Below are 15,917 nucleotides of genomic sequence, written 5' to 3'. Positions count from 1 at the left end.
TTGGTTCCATGAGGATACAAAAGCTCTGCATAAACACTGAGCAGCACCTGCTTAACACACCTGGGAAAATCTGTCTGCATTCAAAAGAGGGATTAAAGGTGACAATGGCACGAGCAGCTTCCATCTGCAACAGAGACTCAGGGAAGGGACAGAGACAGAGAAGTCATCTGAAAGACTACAAATATTCTGCTTCCAGAGATAATTTCTGCTCACATTGTCCCTTGTAGAAAGGTAACATCATTCCAGACAGCCTGGACTGAGCAAATGGGTCCTGAGTGGTGTTTCTTGTTCAGCAAACCTGCTCAAGCTTTTCCATTCTGTCCTCACAAACAGGAAAACTTCTCCTGGGCCTGTGTGCAAGCAGAGCCCTGAGGAGAGCAGGTGGGACATGGTGCAATGGGCAGGGACACCCAGCTGCAGAGCTGAGGGGACAAGGTTCTGCTGCAGGGCACAGGGATGTCAGTCCCAGCTGGGCCATGTCAGACATGGTGAGGCTGGGGGTGAGGAGCAGGTTGTCCAAACAGGGGCAGCCTGCAAGGGGCTCATTCTTCTGTGTGCCCACACCTCCTAAGGAGACATTCAGCATCAAGGTCACCCAGGGAATGTTTCAACCACCTCTTCTCTGAGCTGAAAAGTAAAAAATGTTCTCTCGACTAAAAAAAAAAAATAATGAGATACACTTTGAAATTGCTTCCTTAAGAAAACTCCAAATTCACTCCAATCAGCTGCACAAGCCCTGCAGACTTGAAGACGATTGAAGGAAGACAAGGAGCTCGTCCTGGATTACAGGGGATCTGTTCTGCTCCCTGTTCCCATCTACCAGCTCAGGATAACATTGGTACTGAGGACAACTTGTTTTATGGTTGAAAACTGAGGCAAAGCATGGGTTGAGTACTGCAGTCTTTTCCTTATCTTTGTTAACCATATCCTCCCCAGGATGGAATAAAATTTCTCTTTACTCCTACTTTGGCCACTAATGTATTGAGAAACTCATTTTTGTTATCATTCACAGAACTGGTCAGGTTAAGTCCTAATTGAGCTTTCACCTCTCTACTTTTCTTTCTGCATGATCTAACAACATCCATTAATATTTCCTGAGTTACCTGCCCCTTGGTCAAAAGGTGATGCACCTTCTTTTTTCCTTGAGTTCCTGGAAAAGTTCCATGCCCAGCCAGGCCAGTCATTTTTCCTTGCTAGCTCAATTTTGGCACAGAGGGACAGACTGCTCCTCCTCCTTCAAGATTTATTTCTTGAAGTGTGTCCATCCTTCTTGGATCCCTTGGATCCCGTCCATCCCTTTGTTTTTAAGGGCCGCTTCCTTTAAAAATATCAGTACCTGATTCAGTTATCCCCAAATCTTCATCCTGAAAAGGCCAGTCTACTCTCCATAATGCCAGTATAGAAGTTTTGTTGATGCCCCTCTTTCTCTCACAGAATATTGAAAATATGATTATTTCATGGTCTCTGTAGCCCAGGCAGCTTCTGACCACCACATCTCCCACCAGCCCTTCTCTCTTTGTGAACAGCAGGTGACAGAGCTTCCCTTGCAAGTGGGAAGAGAAGGAAACCTCCCCAAAGTGCAGCCTGGAAGGTTCATCCTGGAGGTGAGGAAACAGAAAAGTCCCTCCCAGGGCAGAATGTTGGTGCCCAAGGTGTCCCAGCGTGAGGCTGGGCCATGCCATGGCTCTGTGTGCCAGGAGCCGGCAGCGCTGGGTGCAGGGAGCCCAGGGAGGGCACAGCAATGCTGGGCTGAGAAATGCTGGGGGGGACAGCGAGATGGGCGTGTGCAGCCGGCCAGGGCACAGGAGCAGCACGCACAGGGGGCACAGCCTGCAGGAGAGATGGCCAAGGGCTGGGCAGGGCTGGCAGGGCCAGAGGCACCCAGGCCTTTGTGCCCTGGGCTCGGGCAGGGCCTCTGCAGCCCCACAGAAGGAACTTTCCTGGCAGGGGCTGCACTTTGCTTCTGCCTCGGCCCTCCCTCAGGAGGCTGCCAGGGCTGGCAGCTTGATGACATTTGTCCTTGCTGCCCCTGCCATCCCACTGCCCCAGCAACAGCCCCGAGCCACCCGTGAGGGACAGGCCCTGCTGGGCCAGGCCTGGGCTCAGGCCTTGGCCTTTCTGCTTCCTCCACCCAGCCCAGGCCTTGCTCAGCATTGCAGTTCCCTGCTCACAGCCTCGGGCTCCTGCAATCCTGCCCTCAAGGATCTGCTCTCACCAGTCCCTGGGGAGCCTTTGGCACTCCCTGCCCTCAGTGGGGCCACTGATGCTCCAAGGGACTTGGAGTTTTGCTTCTGACTCCTGGAGCAGCTTCTTCAACCTTCTCTCAGTGCCTGAGGGTCCTCCACTCAGCCCCAAATCCACCCTGGAGATCATTAAAATACAGAAAGTCCTCAGGAGCACCTTGTCTTCTTCCAGTTGTCTTCAAGTTATCAGGGATTGTGCAGCTGCTTGGAGTCAATTTGGAGTTTTGTTAATGAGGAAGGATTTCAATGTGCACCTCATGACTTTTGTGTTTTTAATCACATGAGTATTTTTTTATTTTTCATTTTAGAGGAGAGCTGACTGAAGCATTCCCCAAATGATCTTGATGCTGAATGTCTCCTTAGGAGGTCTGGGCACCCAGAAGTACGAGCCCCTTGAGGGCTGACCCTGTTTGGAGAACCTGCTCCTCACCCCCAACCTCAGTGTGTCTCACATCACCCACCTGGGATTGACATGCCAAAAAAAAGATTATTATCTCTAATTTATTTTTTTTCATAATAATACTATTCAATATTTTTATTACCTTAATTTTCTATTTATATTAAAAAATCCATACATTTTTGGCAATGTAAAATTTTTTTTTTGGTCATTGATTCCAAGTAACACAATTCCCTTCATTAATAAGTGACCACTATTGGCTATGGATTTCTCCAGCTTTATGATTATTAGTCTTATTTTTAATAACATTGTCATATTTTTAATCATTTTCTCAGATTGTATAAAAGAGATCCATTTGGGATTCATGGAGGCATTTCTGGGGTACATTTGAGGCAGTTTTGGGTCTGGAGAGGATATTTAGACAGAGCTTTAGAGTCTAGAAGAAACTTGTGGGACCTGAGAGAGCACTAGGAGGGGCACTGAGAGATTGTGATGGACACTTTGGAGCCTGAGAAAGCTCTTGGGGGTCCAGGAAGGCACTTGGAGGTCAGGGAGGAGAATCTGGGGCCATTCGGAGTCCAAGCAGGCACTTGGGGGGCTCTAACGGGGCTCTCTGGGGCGCGGGGAATGATGGGAGTTGCAGGCACAGGTATAATACAGTTTAATACGGCCGTGGAGCATCATGGGAGTTGTAGGTGCAGTTACAATGTCTCTCGGTGGGGTGCGGTGCATGATGGGAGATGAAGTCACGGCTGGAATAGCACTGTATGGGAACTGCGAAGCATCATGGGAGCTGTAGTCCCGGAAGTGGCTCTGACAAAGAAAGGAAACTCCTCTTTGCCAGACCTCCTGAGGAGAGACCCTGGATCAACATCAGTCACAGAATGCTGCAATCACCTCTGCTCTGAAGAGAACAGTAATAAAATACACCCTTGAAAACAGGAATGTGTGTTTCTAAGAAGCTCTTTAAAATATTTCTCCATATCTGGAGTTGAAAACCTTCCTAATGAACTGCACCAGAGCAGAGGGAAATCAAGGCAGAGCCATGGTTTCTCAGGACTTGCTTGATCCAAATGAGCCCCGTGGTGCATTTGGTGCTGCCAAGGAGCTCCAAATAATATTTTGGAAATATTGGCTCATTCTCTTCAGCTCTGTCCTTGCCAGCAGCCCGGCCCAGGTCAGCAGCACAGACACAGCACAAGGACTTTAATGACCCTCTCGGGGTTGGGGCTGAGTCCCTGAACATCAGTGCCTGAGAGGGAGTTGAAGAAACCTCTCAAGAATTCCAAGTCAGATTCAAACTCCAAAGTTTCTCTTACTTTTAGTGACTCTCACTGATAATCATGAAAGAGAAAGTTTCCCAAGGGTTGAATTCGAGCAGAAAATTGATGAGAGTGATGTCAGGTAGGAAAAAATACGGTAAAGGAGGAAAAGAAACCTCTGAAGAATTCAAAGTCAGATTCAAAGTCCAAAGTTTCTTGAAGTTCTAATGGGTCCCACTGAGGGACATGACAAAGAAAGTGTCCCCAGGTACAGATTTATTGTTTTTATGTTACATTTCTAAACTCTCAGTTTTTTCTTCTTATGATGTAATTTTTAAGTGGGCTTATTGTTTTTATATTGCCTTTTTTTGTCTGGATTTTTTCTTTTTCTGAAAGACGCAGAGAGACAGGACTTCTGAGTTGCTTTAGAAAGTTTGGTTTAATTTTTTTATTTTCTATCCAGTCAGAAAGGGTAAATTTGTCTTACAGATGGTCACATCGTGGCTTACAAGTCACAGGACTTATGGTTACAAGGTCTTTAAAGTATTTATTAAGCAATAAAACCCTGTCAATAGAGATATTTACATTTCTAGTTCAATACTAAGTTATTTTGTCTTACTGACTCATACTACAGTGTGAACATTCTTAGCCAATTATATCCCGACACACAAACTTACATTGCTGCACTCTACAACTTCTTGTTCCCTTTGTAACTACCTTTCTTTTTCTATATCTTAAATTCTAAAGCTAAACCTATCTCTACTTAACTATGCATAGTTCTAAGCTTTGGCTTACAGGGCCAATGTTCTGAGAATTCCTTGCATTTTGAATTTCAACACCCAGGTTCCAGTTAGAGCAGAACACTGGAGGCACTGATGACAGGTGGGGACAAACAAGGGAAAGGTGTCTCTGAGGCTGAGCAAACCTGGATGTGTTTCAGGAATGCAAAGGGCCAAGGGCTGAGCCCCAGCCCCTGGCAAGGCAGATCCTGTCCCTCCCTCATTGCTCAGGGCTCTTCCCGGGCCACTGGGCTCTGGCCATGTGCAATGCCAAGGGCAGCACCATGGGGCGGCCCCTGCCAGGCTGCTGAGCAGGGACAAGGAGGCAATGAGGCCCCAGCACAGCAAGGCTCACTTGTCCCCTGCTGGCCTCAGGCCCAGGGCCAGCCTGCATGGCCCAAGTGCTGCAGGAGTTGGCTGTGTCAGGGCCTTTCAGCTGCTGCCCATCCCTGTGGCCTCTGCAGCCCAGGCTGTCCTACGGTGTCCATGCCCTGCGCCTCTGTCCCTGCAGGCTGTCGTCATCCCCCGGCTGCCCCACCTCGCTGGCCCCTTCCTTTGCTGACAGCTCTGCCTCCTGCCTGCCTCTGCCTGGACACACAAAGCCTTGGGCTGCTCCAGACTGCTTCTGGGGGATGTGTTGCACCACAGCCCTGCCCTTGGTGAGAAATTCCTTTCTCTTCTTGTGTCCAGTCTGGATGTCCCCAGCTTCTCCTGGCATTAATTCTTTCTTTCTGTCTTTGGCTGTTTTGTACTGTGTCGAAAGGATCCACCATCTCTGAAACCACCTTTCAAACCCTCCCAGGGCTCTTCTCTGCTGTCCTCAGTCTCCACTGCTCTGAGCACAGAGCTCCTTTGTCCTTCTATAGTGGTCATGTTCTTGCCGCCTACAAACCCCACCTTGGGAGATTTTTGGGCCCTCTCCAAGGTGTTGGCAAAGGAAAACATTCTCCATACAGTCTTAGAAATCACCAGAGAGCAAGGCAGCCAGACCTGTCTTTGCTGGCTACTTTTCTGTGGGCCCAATACCTGAATAGATACAATTTTAGAAGTAAAATCCCAGTTTTGCCAATGACACCTAGGTGAGAAGGGCAGTTCTTTTCCACTGGAAGGAAAGTACAAAGTCCTGGTGTTTGGTGGCAGATGAGAGACAGCCTGCAAGAGGCCAAGGCCAGCCAGCTGTCTGTGCTGGCAGATTTTGGCTGGGATTTTGGCTCTATATAGTGATTCTTTAATATTTTTTATTTTTTAGGGGGAGTACCAATTTCAGCCTTGGGCACCAGGAAGAAGGGAAAGTTCTGTTCCACAGGAAGGAAAGCACAGAGCCCCAGTGCTCCAGAGGCAGGTGAGAGGCAGCCCTCGACATGCCAGGATCAGCCAGATCTTTCAGGCAGCCCCCAGGAAGCCAAACCCACCAGATCTGTTCCATGGTCCCTTGGTTCCACGAGGCCCCTCAGTGTCACAATGTTCTCCTTGTTTCTGCAGTGTCACAATGGTCTCCATGATTCCATGGAGCCTTGCAATGCCACAATGGTCTCCATGGATCCACGGTGCCCTGCAGGATCCCAATGGCCCTTTGGCTGCACCAGGCCCTGGAATGCAACAATGGCCTCTTGGTTCCACAAAGCCCTGCTGCTTCACACCGGCCCCTTGGCACCATGGGGCCCAGCAGTGCCACAGTGATGTCCTTGGTTCCATGGGGTCCCCACAGTGTCACAATGGTCCCTTGGATCCATGGTGTCCTGCAGATTCATAATGGCTCCTTGCTTCCATGAGGTCCTCACAGCGTCACAGTGTTCTCCCCAGGGAGGAAACCACAGAGCCCCAGTGTTTCAGGACACTGAAACTGATGAACTGCTGTTACCAGAGGCCAATGCCAGACACACCTGTCTGTCCTGGAAGGTTTGTCTGGGAGCAACCCTTGGATACACGGAATTTTGAATGTAGAATCCCAAGTTCAGCCCTTTTTGTCTGGAGGAGATGGCCACTTCCATACAAAAGGAAAGCATGCAGGCCCAGTTTTTGGAAGGCAGGTGAGAGTCAGCCCTCAGGAGGCCAATGCCACCCAGACCTGTCTGTAATAGCACCTTTTGTGTAGGAGCAATTTTTCGATCTAGGACTTTTGGAGGGGGATCCCAATTTTGGCCATGGGTACCTGGAGAAGAAGGAAGGTTCTTTTCCATAGGAAGGAAAGCACTGAGCCTCAGTGTTTCAGGGCAGATTAGAGGCGACTACCATAGTTGAAGGCCAACCAAAGCAATCTGTCCTGGCAGCTTTTGTCTGGGAGCAATCCCTGGATATTGAGAATTCTGGGGGAGGAATCCCATTTTGGCCATGGATGCTTGAATGAGATGGACATTTCTTCTTCATTTGAAGGAAAGCCCAGAGCCCCAGTGTTTCAGGGGCACATAAGAAGACACCCTCGACATGCCGAGGGCAGCTGGACCAGTCAGGCCAAGCCAAGCAGACCTGTTACCTGTTCCCTTGGATCCATGGGGCCCTGCAGTGTGAAAATGGTTGTGTCATATTGAATCCTTGGTTCCTTGAGGCCCAGCTGTGTCACATTGACCTCTTGTTTCCATGAGGCTCCACAGTGTCACTGTGGCCCCCTTGGCTCCACAAGGTTCTGAAGTGCCACAATGGCCCTTTAGTTTCACAAGGCCTCAAAGTCTAAAAATGGCCTCCATGGTTTCAGCCCTGCTGTGTCAAAATGGACCTTTGGTCCCATATGTGCCCTATAGTGTCACAATGGTATCCTTGGTTCCATAATCTCAGAATGGACCCTTCATCCCATGCACACCCACAGTGTCACTGTAGTGCCCTTGATTCCATGAGGCCCTGCCATGCTGTAATGGCCCCTTGGTTCCAGTGGGTCCCAAAGTGTCAGAATGGTCTCCATTGTTCCATGAAGCCCTGCAATGTCACTGTGGTCCCCTTGGTTCCACAGGGCCCCACAGTGTAACAATGGACTCGTGGTTCCATGAGGTTCCTCAGCCACAATGGTCTCCTTGGATCCACAGTGTCACAATGGCCCCTTGGCTCCATGACGCGACACAGTTTAATGACAGACCCTTGGTTCCACAAGGCCTTGGAGTGTCACAATGGAGCCTTGGTTCCATGAGCTTCCATAGTGTCACCATGGTCTCCTGGGATCCAAATTGTCACAATGGACAATTGGTTCCATGATAACCTGCTGTATCACATTAACCCTTAGTGCCATAAGATTCTGAGTGTCACAATGGTCTCACTGGTTCAACATGGATTTGGAATATCACAATATGTGCTTGGTTCCATGAGCTTCCATAGTGTCACAATGGTCTCCTTGTTTCTGCAGTGTCATAGTGGACTCTTGGTTCCATAAGGTTCCTAAATGTCACAGGTCTCCTTGGTTCCATGTGGCCCTGCTGTGTCACCACAGCCCCTTGGTTCCATGAGTTTCTGTGCTGTCAACAATGGTTCCTTTGTTCCAATGAGGCGCCGCTGTGTCACAATGGACCCTGGGTTCCATTAAGTTCTTCAGTGTCACAATGGCCCCTTGGATCCATGAGGTCACATAGTGTCACCATGGCCTCCTTGGATCTGCACTGTCACAATGGATCATTGGTTTCATGTGGCCTGGCTGTGTCACAATGGTCTCCTTGGTTCCATGACGATACAAAAGCTTAGAATAAACACTGAGCAATACCTCCCTCACAAATCTGGGAATATCTGTCTGTATTCAAAAGAGGGGCTAAAGGTGAGAATGGCACCAGCAGATTCCATCTGAGACAGAGATCCAGGGAAAGGACAGGGACAGAGAATTCAGCTGGAAGACTCAGAAAATTCTGCTTACAGAGATAATTTCTGGTCACACTGTCCCTTGTAGAAAGGTGACATCATTCCAGGCAGCCTGGACTGAGCCTGTGGTTCCTCAGTGGGGTTTGGTGTTCAGGAAACCTGCTCAGGCTTTTCCATTCTGTCCTCACAAACAGGAAAACTTCTCCTGGGCCTGTGTGCAGGCAGAGCCCTGAGGAGAGCAGGTGGGACATGGTGCAATGGGCTGGGACACCCAGCTGCAGAGCTCAGGGGACAAGGTTGTGCTGCAGGGCACAGGGATGTCAGTCCCAGGTGGGCGATGTCAGACATGGTGAGGCTGGGGGTGAGGAGCAGGTTGTCCAAACAGGGTCAGCCTGCAAGGGGCTCATTCTTCTGTGTGCCCACACCTCCTAAGGAGACATTCAGCATCAAGGTCACTTGGGAAATGCTTCTATCAGCTCTTCTCTGAACTGTAATTTAAAATAAAATACTCACTTGATTAAAGAAAAAAAGTAATGAGGCTCACGTTGAAATCTTCCTCCTTAACAAAACTCCAAACTGACTCCAAGCAGCTGCACAAGCTTTGAAGTAAGACAAAGAGTTCCTAAAGGCTTTCTGTATTTTTTTCACAGTGGATTTGGGGCTGAGTCCAGGAGCCTCAGGCACTGAGAGAAGGTTGAAGAAGCTGCTCCAGGAGTCAGAAGCAAAACTCCAAGTCCCTTGGAGCATCACTGGCCCCACTGAGGGCAGGGAGTGCCAAAGGCTCCCCAGGGAGTGGTGAGAGCAGATCCTTGAGGGCAGGATTGCAGGAGCCCAAGGCTGTGAGCAGGGAACTGCAATGCTGAGCTAGGCCTGGGCTGGGTGGAGGGAGCAGAAAGGCCAAGGCCTGAGCCCAGGCCTGGCCCAGCAGGGCCTGTCCCTCACGGGTGGCTCGGGGCTGTTGCTGGGGCAGTGGGATGGCAGGGGCAGCAAGGACAAATGTCATCAAGCTGTGTGACACTCCAGATGCTCATGGAACCAAGGGCCAGTGTGACACAGCAGGGCCTGATGGAAACAAGAGGCCATGGTGAGCCTGCAGGGCTGGAACACCCCAGAACACTGAAATGCTGGGGGTGACCAAAAGTTCCTTTACCTGAGTTTGATGCACAGGAGAAACCCCAGCCAGGTATTCTCAACATGGTCAGATGCACAGAAGATTCTTGGTAGGAAGGGACCCACAAGGATCATCAACTCCAGCTCTTGAGTGAATGACCCACACAGGGACTGAACCCACAACCTCAGTGATACCAGCACCCTGCTCCAACCAACCGAGCTAAGAGGTCCAAATAACACAAAATTTTACTGGAAAGATATAGACAATCAAGGAGCATTTGCAAAGAGTTTAATACAAGATCCAATCCAAAATAAGTGTCTTATCATATCATTAACTTCACTGATGTCATTTAACCTAGAAACCTTTAACCATTAAGATGCTAAGCTATCCAAAAATGTTCCAGGTAAGCAGGATTAGAAGGAGAAGAAATAGAGAACAACACCAGGACAGAAGGTCGATAAAAAGAGAATCTGGGCTGGGATAAGATCACCCCTATGGTGTGATTGACAGCTTGGCCAATCAGAGCTGGGTTAGCACCACTCCTCCTGTGTGATTGATTGACAGCTTGGCCAATCAGAGCTGGGTTAGGACCACCCCTGCTGTGTGATTGATTGACAGCTCAGCCAATCAGAGCTGGGTTAGAACCACCCCTTCAGTGTGATTGATTGACAGCTCAGCCAATCAGAGCTGGGTTAGCACCACCCCTTCAGTGTGATTGACAGCTGTGCCAGTCACAGGCTGGGGCTGGGGCTCTGTCCCACCACAGTCCCAGGCCTGACCCGGCCCTGGCCCCACACGGAGTATTCAGAGCATCCTGAGGTGTCTGGGACATTGATCTCATCCAACCTCTGACACCCACCATGGAGACACTGCAGAACCTCATGGAACCATGGGCCAGTTGTAACAATGCGGGTCCAAGGACACCATGGTGACACCGTGGTGCCTCATGGAACCAAGGAGACCATTGTGACACCCAAGGGCCCCAAGGAACCAAGGGTTTATGGTGACCTTGTGGAGCCTGTAGTGTCACAGAGGAGCCATTGTGACACAGCGAGTGTGCATGAAGCCAAGGGGCCATTGTGACACTTCATGGCTTTGTGGAACCAAGAACCCACAGTGACATTGCAAGGTGTCATGGCAGCATGGGACCATTGTGACCCTTCAGAAGCAAGGAGAACATTGTCACACTGCAGGGCCCCATGGAACCAAGGGAACATTGAACAGGTCTGGCTGGGCCTCCTGGGGGCCACCTGGCAAGTCCAGCTGATCTTGGTATGTCCAGGGCCACTTCTCATCTGCCCCTGAAGCACTGGGGCTCTGTGCTTTCCTTCCTATGGAAAAGAACTCCTCCAGGTGTCCAGTGCCAAAATTGGTATTTGTCCTCCAAATTTCCGTATATTCAAAGATTATTCCCAGATGAAATCAGCCAGGAGAGACAGACCTGGATGGCCGTGGCTTCCTGAGGGCTGGCACTCATGTGCCTTTGAAAAACTGGGGCTCTGTTGCAAGGTCCAGCAGTGTCACAGTGGTCTCCATGGTTCCACAAGGCCCCAAAGAGTAACACTGGGCTTTTGGTTCCATGGGGCCCTGCAGTGTCACCATGGCCCCATTGTTCCATCAGGTTCCACAGTGTCACAATGGACTTCATGTTTCCACGAGGCCAAAAAGTGTCACAACTGTGTTCTTGATTTCATGAGGCCCCACGAAGTCACAGGTGCCCTCAAATTCCATAAGGCTCCAGAGGTCCACAATGGACTCCTTGTTTGCACAGTGTCACAATGGAGCCCTGGTGACACAAGAGACTGCAGTGTCACAATGGATTCTTGGTGCCATGACACCCTGCAGTGTCAGTGTCCCCGTGGTGTCTAAGTACATGAGGCCCTGCAGTATCACAGTGGGCCCTTAGTTCCAGGGGGCACCCAGGTGTCAAAATTGTTCCCTCAGTTCCACAAGTCCTCACAGTGTAACAATGGCCCCTTGGTTCAACAAAACCCGCTGTGTCACTGTGGCCTCTGTGGTTCCACAATGACCCAGAGTCACCAGTGGACCTTGGTTCCATTTAGCCCCACAGTGTCACAATGGGACCTTGCTTCTTCAGGGCCCTGCTCTGTCACAATCATCACAGAATCACAGAATCACCCAGGCTGGAAAAGATCCTTGAGAGCATCAAGCCCAACCTGTGACGCAACACCACCTTGTCACCCAGACCATGGCACTCAGTGCCACATCCAGTCTTCCCTTAAACACTTTCAGGAACGATCACTCACCCACCTCCCTGGGCAGCCCATTCCAATGCTCCATCACCCTTTTTGTGAAGAACATTTCCTAATGTCCAGCCTAAACCTCCCTTGGAACAGCTTAGGGCTGTATCCTCTTGTCCTGTCACTGCTCCCTGGGAAGAAGAGCCCAACCACCCCCTGGCTGTACCCTGTGGAGAAGCAGTGGGGGATATAAGAATAAAAAAAATTTCAAATGGTTTGAGTGAGAAGAGACCAAAAAAAGCCTCTGGTCCCACTCCCAGTCCATTACCCAGGGACACCTTCATTCATTCAGGTAATACAAAGCCCCTGACCTTGGACACTTCCAGGGATGGGGTTTCTATTCAGAGGTCAATAACCTGTGCCAGTGTCCAGCCACCCTCATCATAAATATTTCATCCTTATGGAAAATCTAAATCTGCCCTCATTAAGTTTAAAGATATTCTCTATTATTCTGGCAATAAAACCTTAAGAAAAAAGGTTACTCAGCCATTGCTGGACTTAAATCACAAAATCTCCAAGGCTGAACACCTTTGGGAGGGCCCACAGATCTCTCAGGACATGGTTTAGAGACCCCAAGGAAATGATCACTCTATGGGAGCTAGGAAGTCTTTGGCTAGGTTGCATGGAGACTGAGGACAGAACAAGAATAGACCATGAGGATTACAAACGTGGATTCAAATATACTGGACCTCTTTTCCGAGTGGAAATGAGCCTGAGATGGGGAAACTGAGAGGCACTTTTTAAAAAAGATTTTATTCCATTATCAGTCTCATTGAAGAGTGAAACATAAGAGATGTAAAACTCAATGCCATTCTATCTGAAGCCAAGTTATTTCCTGGTTACAATACCTTAGAAATGCTTTTCAGCCTAGTAGCTTTTGCCACACAATGGTGCTAATACTTCTAACACAAAAAACCTAGTATTCTACTCCATGTCCTCTTACCACAATGCATCTTTCACAGTTCTAATTCTTTAAAAAATTCTGGTCTTTTTGCAAGGCCGTCATTTGAAACTTGTTTCTAGTTCAATCTCTCTCTCAGCAATGTCTTCTCTATTCCAGGGTCTTTTTGAGTCAGCACACCTTTTCTCAGAGTTTGCATCCAGAAGTCCAAGACTGTGTGAGCTTTCAGTCAGGCTTTGAGAATCCTTTACAAATCCATTTCTCACAAATATCAATCACAGAATGCTGCAGTCACCTCTGCTCTAAAGAGAACAGTAATAAAAATACACCCCTGAAAATTGGAATGGATATTTCTAAGAAGGCCTTTGTCATATTTCTCCATAACTGGAGTTGAAAACCTTCCTGATGAACTGCGCCAGACCAGAGGGAAATCAAGGCAGAACTGTGGATTGCTAGGAAACCTCTGAAGAATTCAGTCAAAATCGAACTCCAAAGTTTTTGATTACATTCATGGGTCCCACTGAGGGACACAACTGAGAAAGTGTCCCCAGGTTCCAGTGAGAGCAGGAAATTGGAGGCAGAGATGACAGGTGGGGTGGGAAATGCAGGCACGGAGAGCTCTCAGGGCCTTGTGCATACAGGCTCAGAGATTGAGATGGATCCAAGGTTTGACCCAAGACCTTGGAAAAGGCTTGGGGAATGAGAGCACGCAAAGGAAAATAGATATAAAACAAGATTATAGTTATAATTATATAGTATGTTATATCTATATTATATAGTTATAATTAGTTTAAGTAGAAATATGTTTTAGGCAAACAGAAATATGCATTATGTAAGGAAAGCAGTATGTTAAGTAAGATAGTAAAAGATTGTAAAGCTTAGCAATAGAACTTGTTATAATGTTAATTAGAAGTTTAAGGTTTATCAATGTAGGTTTGTGAAGTGTTATAGGATTGGTTGAAAAATGACACATTACTGCAAAGCCATGAGAAGCAAAGCAATTAATGATTGGTGTAAAAGGATGCTGGCAAACTTCACACAAGTATTTGATTGGCTCAAAATCTAACATAAGGCATTGTAACTAAGAATGAGGAGGCTTCTGATAGTTTGGTGTTGGATGTAACAGCTTTAATGTCTCACCCTTCTATGAGACTGACACCATGAGGCCATAAACCATCTTTGACAACGTCTCTCAGTTGCCACATCTCTTGTAATATTAATCTCCCAATACACATTTTTTTGACATCAGACATGACTAATGAAATCAATAGGGACTTATGGACACCAGGTTTATCCCATTAAAGTCAATAGGGATTTAGGGACACCCTGTTTATCCATTGAAGTCAATGGGATTTTTCTGAAATGTGGTCCTAAAATGGAGAAATTTGTGTAAATTTGGGGGAAATCTTAGGCTGAATTCTGGGAATTTCTGCTCCAGGATAGTAGTGCTGATGCTCTGGATATGCTGGATGAATTCCTGGAGACCAATCCCGAATCCCTGATCCCTCACCTGTGTTCCATGCTGGAGCTGTGACTCCAGATAAGTCCAACAATGTTCATTTTCAGCCTGAAATCTGGGAATTCCAAGCCAATAACTGGGATCTTTAGCAGCAAAAATGTTGGGACATCAGCTCTGCCCACTGAAGACAAAGGGGATTGAAGGACACCAGGTCTACCCCTGTAAAGTCAATAGGGATTTAGGGACACCAGGTCTACCCATTGATAGGGCTTGATTGGGAAGAGTTACTCTTTAAACTGGGAGCACTGGGAGGGGCTAAGGGAGGATACTGGGGTGATTGGGAGCACTGAAGCAAAAGTGAGGCCACGGGGAGGGATTTGTAGAGATAAATGGAGATAACCAGGACTCCAGATCTAACCCATTGAAGTCAATAGGAATTTAGGGACAGCAGGTCTACCCTTTAAAGGCAATGGGGTTTAGGGGCACCAGGTCTACCCAGTCGAAGCAAAGAGGATGTTTTTAGGGACCCCAGGAGTTTTTGGTGATCCAGGTATCCAAGGGGTAACCAGGAATATCCTGGTGATTTCTGGGGGTATCCAGGTGATTCTTGGGGATAGCAAGGTGTAATCAGGTGATTGCTGGGAGGGATCCAGGTGATTTTGGGCAGTATCCAGGTGTACCCAGAGAAATTTTGGGGATATCCAGGCTATTTTTGGTGCACCCAAGTGCCCTGACTCACCCTGACAGGCCAGGAGAAGATGATGGCCACCATCCTCCCAGTTGACATGGACGGAGATGACCCTTGGCAGCTGCGGGGCAGTCGGGGGGCACCCCAACATTCAGGGGGTACCCAAAACACCAGGTGAGGACATCAGGGGTGAGAAGGAGCCCTGAGTTACCTCAGGAGAGGATGCAGTGCAGGTACAGCCACGTGCTTTGGTCCATGGGGTTGGTGAAGATGGTATTCTGCAGCAGCTCCAGCTCTGGGGTGGGCAAAGGAGGCACCCCAAAATCTCAGGGGGACACCGGGGGAAGCCCCAATATCTCAGTGGGGGCACCCAGGTATCCAGGAGTTCAGGTCTACCCATTGAAATCATTGGGGATTTAGGAACACCAGGTCTACCCATTCAACCCAACAGAACCCACCAGCTCCCACTTTAGGAGAGGGAGGGGCTGGAAAACTTTGAGGATTCCACAAAATTGTTGGAGCTTTTTGGGGAATCCCTCACCTTCCTTCAGCCTTCCAGGGGGCAGTGCCCTTGCTGTAGTTCCTGGTGGGCATCAGCAGCCCCAGGCAGTGTTGTCAGGCTGATAAGTTTTAGAAGCTGCGGCTCAGCAAGGCCCTGGTGAAGGCCAGCTCGGCCTTGAGGTCCTGCCTGGCTGCAAGTGCCTACCAGTGTTCCCAGGTGTGGACTGGGAAGGCACCAGTATAAACCAGTGAGCACTTGGAGCCACTCCCGAGCTCCTGAGGCTCATGGCAGCAGCTCTCAGTATAAGCCAGTAAGGTCTCATGCACCCAAACCCATACTCAGTGTAGTCTAGGGGCTCCTAGTGTGGTCCTGGGGCTCCCAGGTTTATACTGGGAAAGCACCAGTATAAACCAGTAAGCACTGGGAGTCACCCCTGAGCCCCTGAGCCCATGGCAGCAGCTCCCAGTATAAACCAGTAAGGCCAGCACTACCTGAAGTCACTCCCAGTATGTCCCAAACCCCATCCCAGTATAAACCAGT

Source organism: Sturnus vulgaris, unplaced genomic scaffold (assembly GCF_052056855.1).
Source record: "Sturnus vulgaris isolate bStuVul1 unplaced genomic scaffold, bStuVul1.hap1 Scaffold_87, whole genome shotgun sequence".
Taxonomy (NCBI): domain Eukaryota; kingdom Metazoa; phylum Chordata; class Aves; order Passeriformes; family Sturnidae; genus Sturnus; species Sturnus vulgaris.
This window is presented reverse-complemented; position numbering follows the sequence as displayed.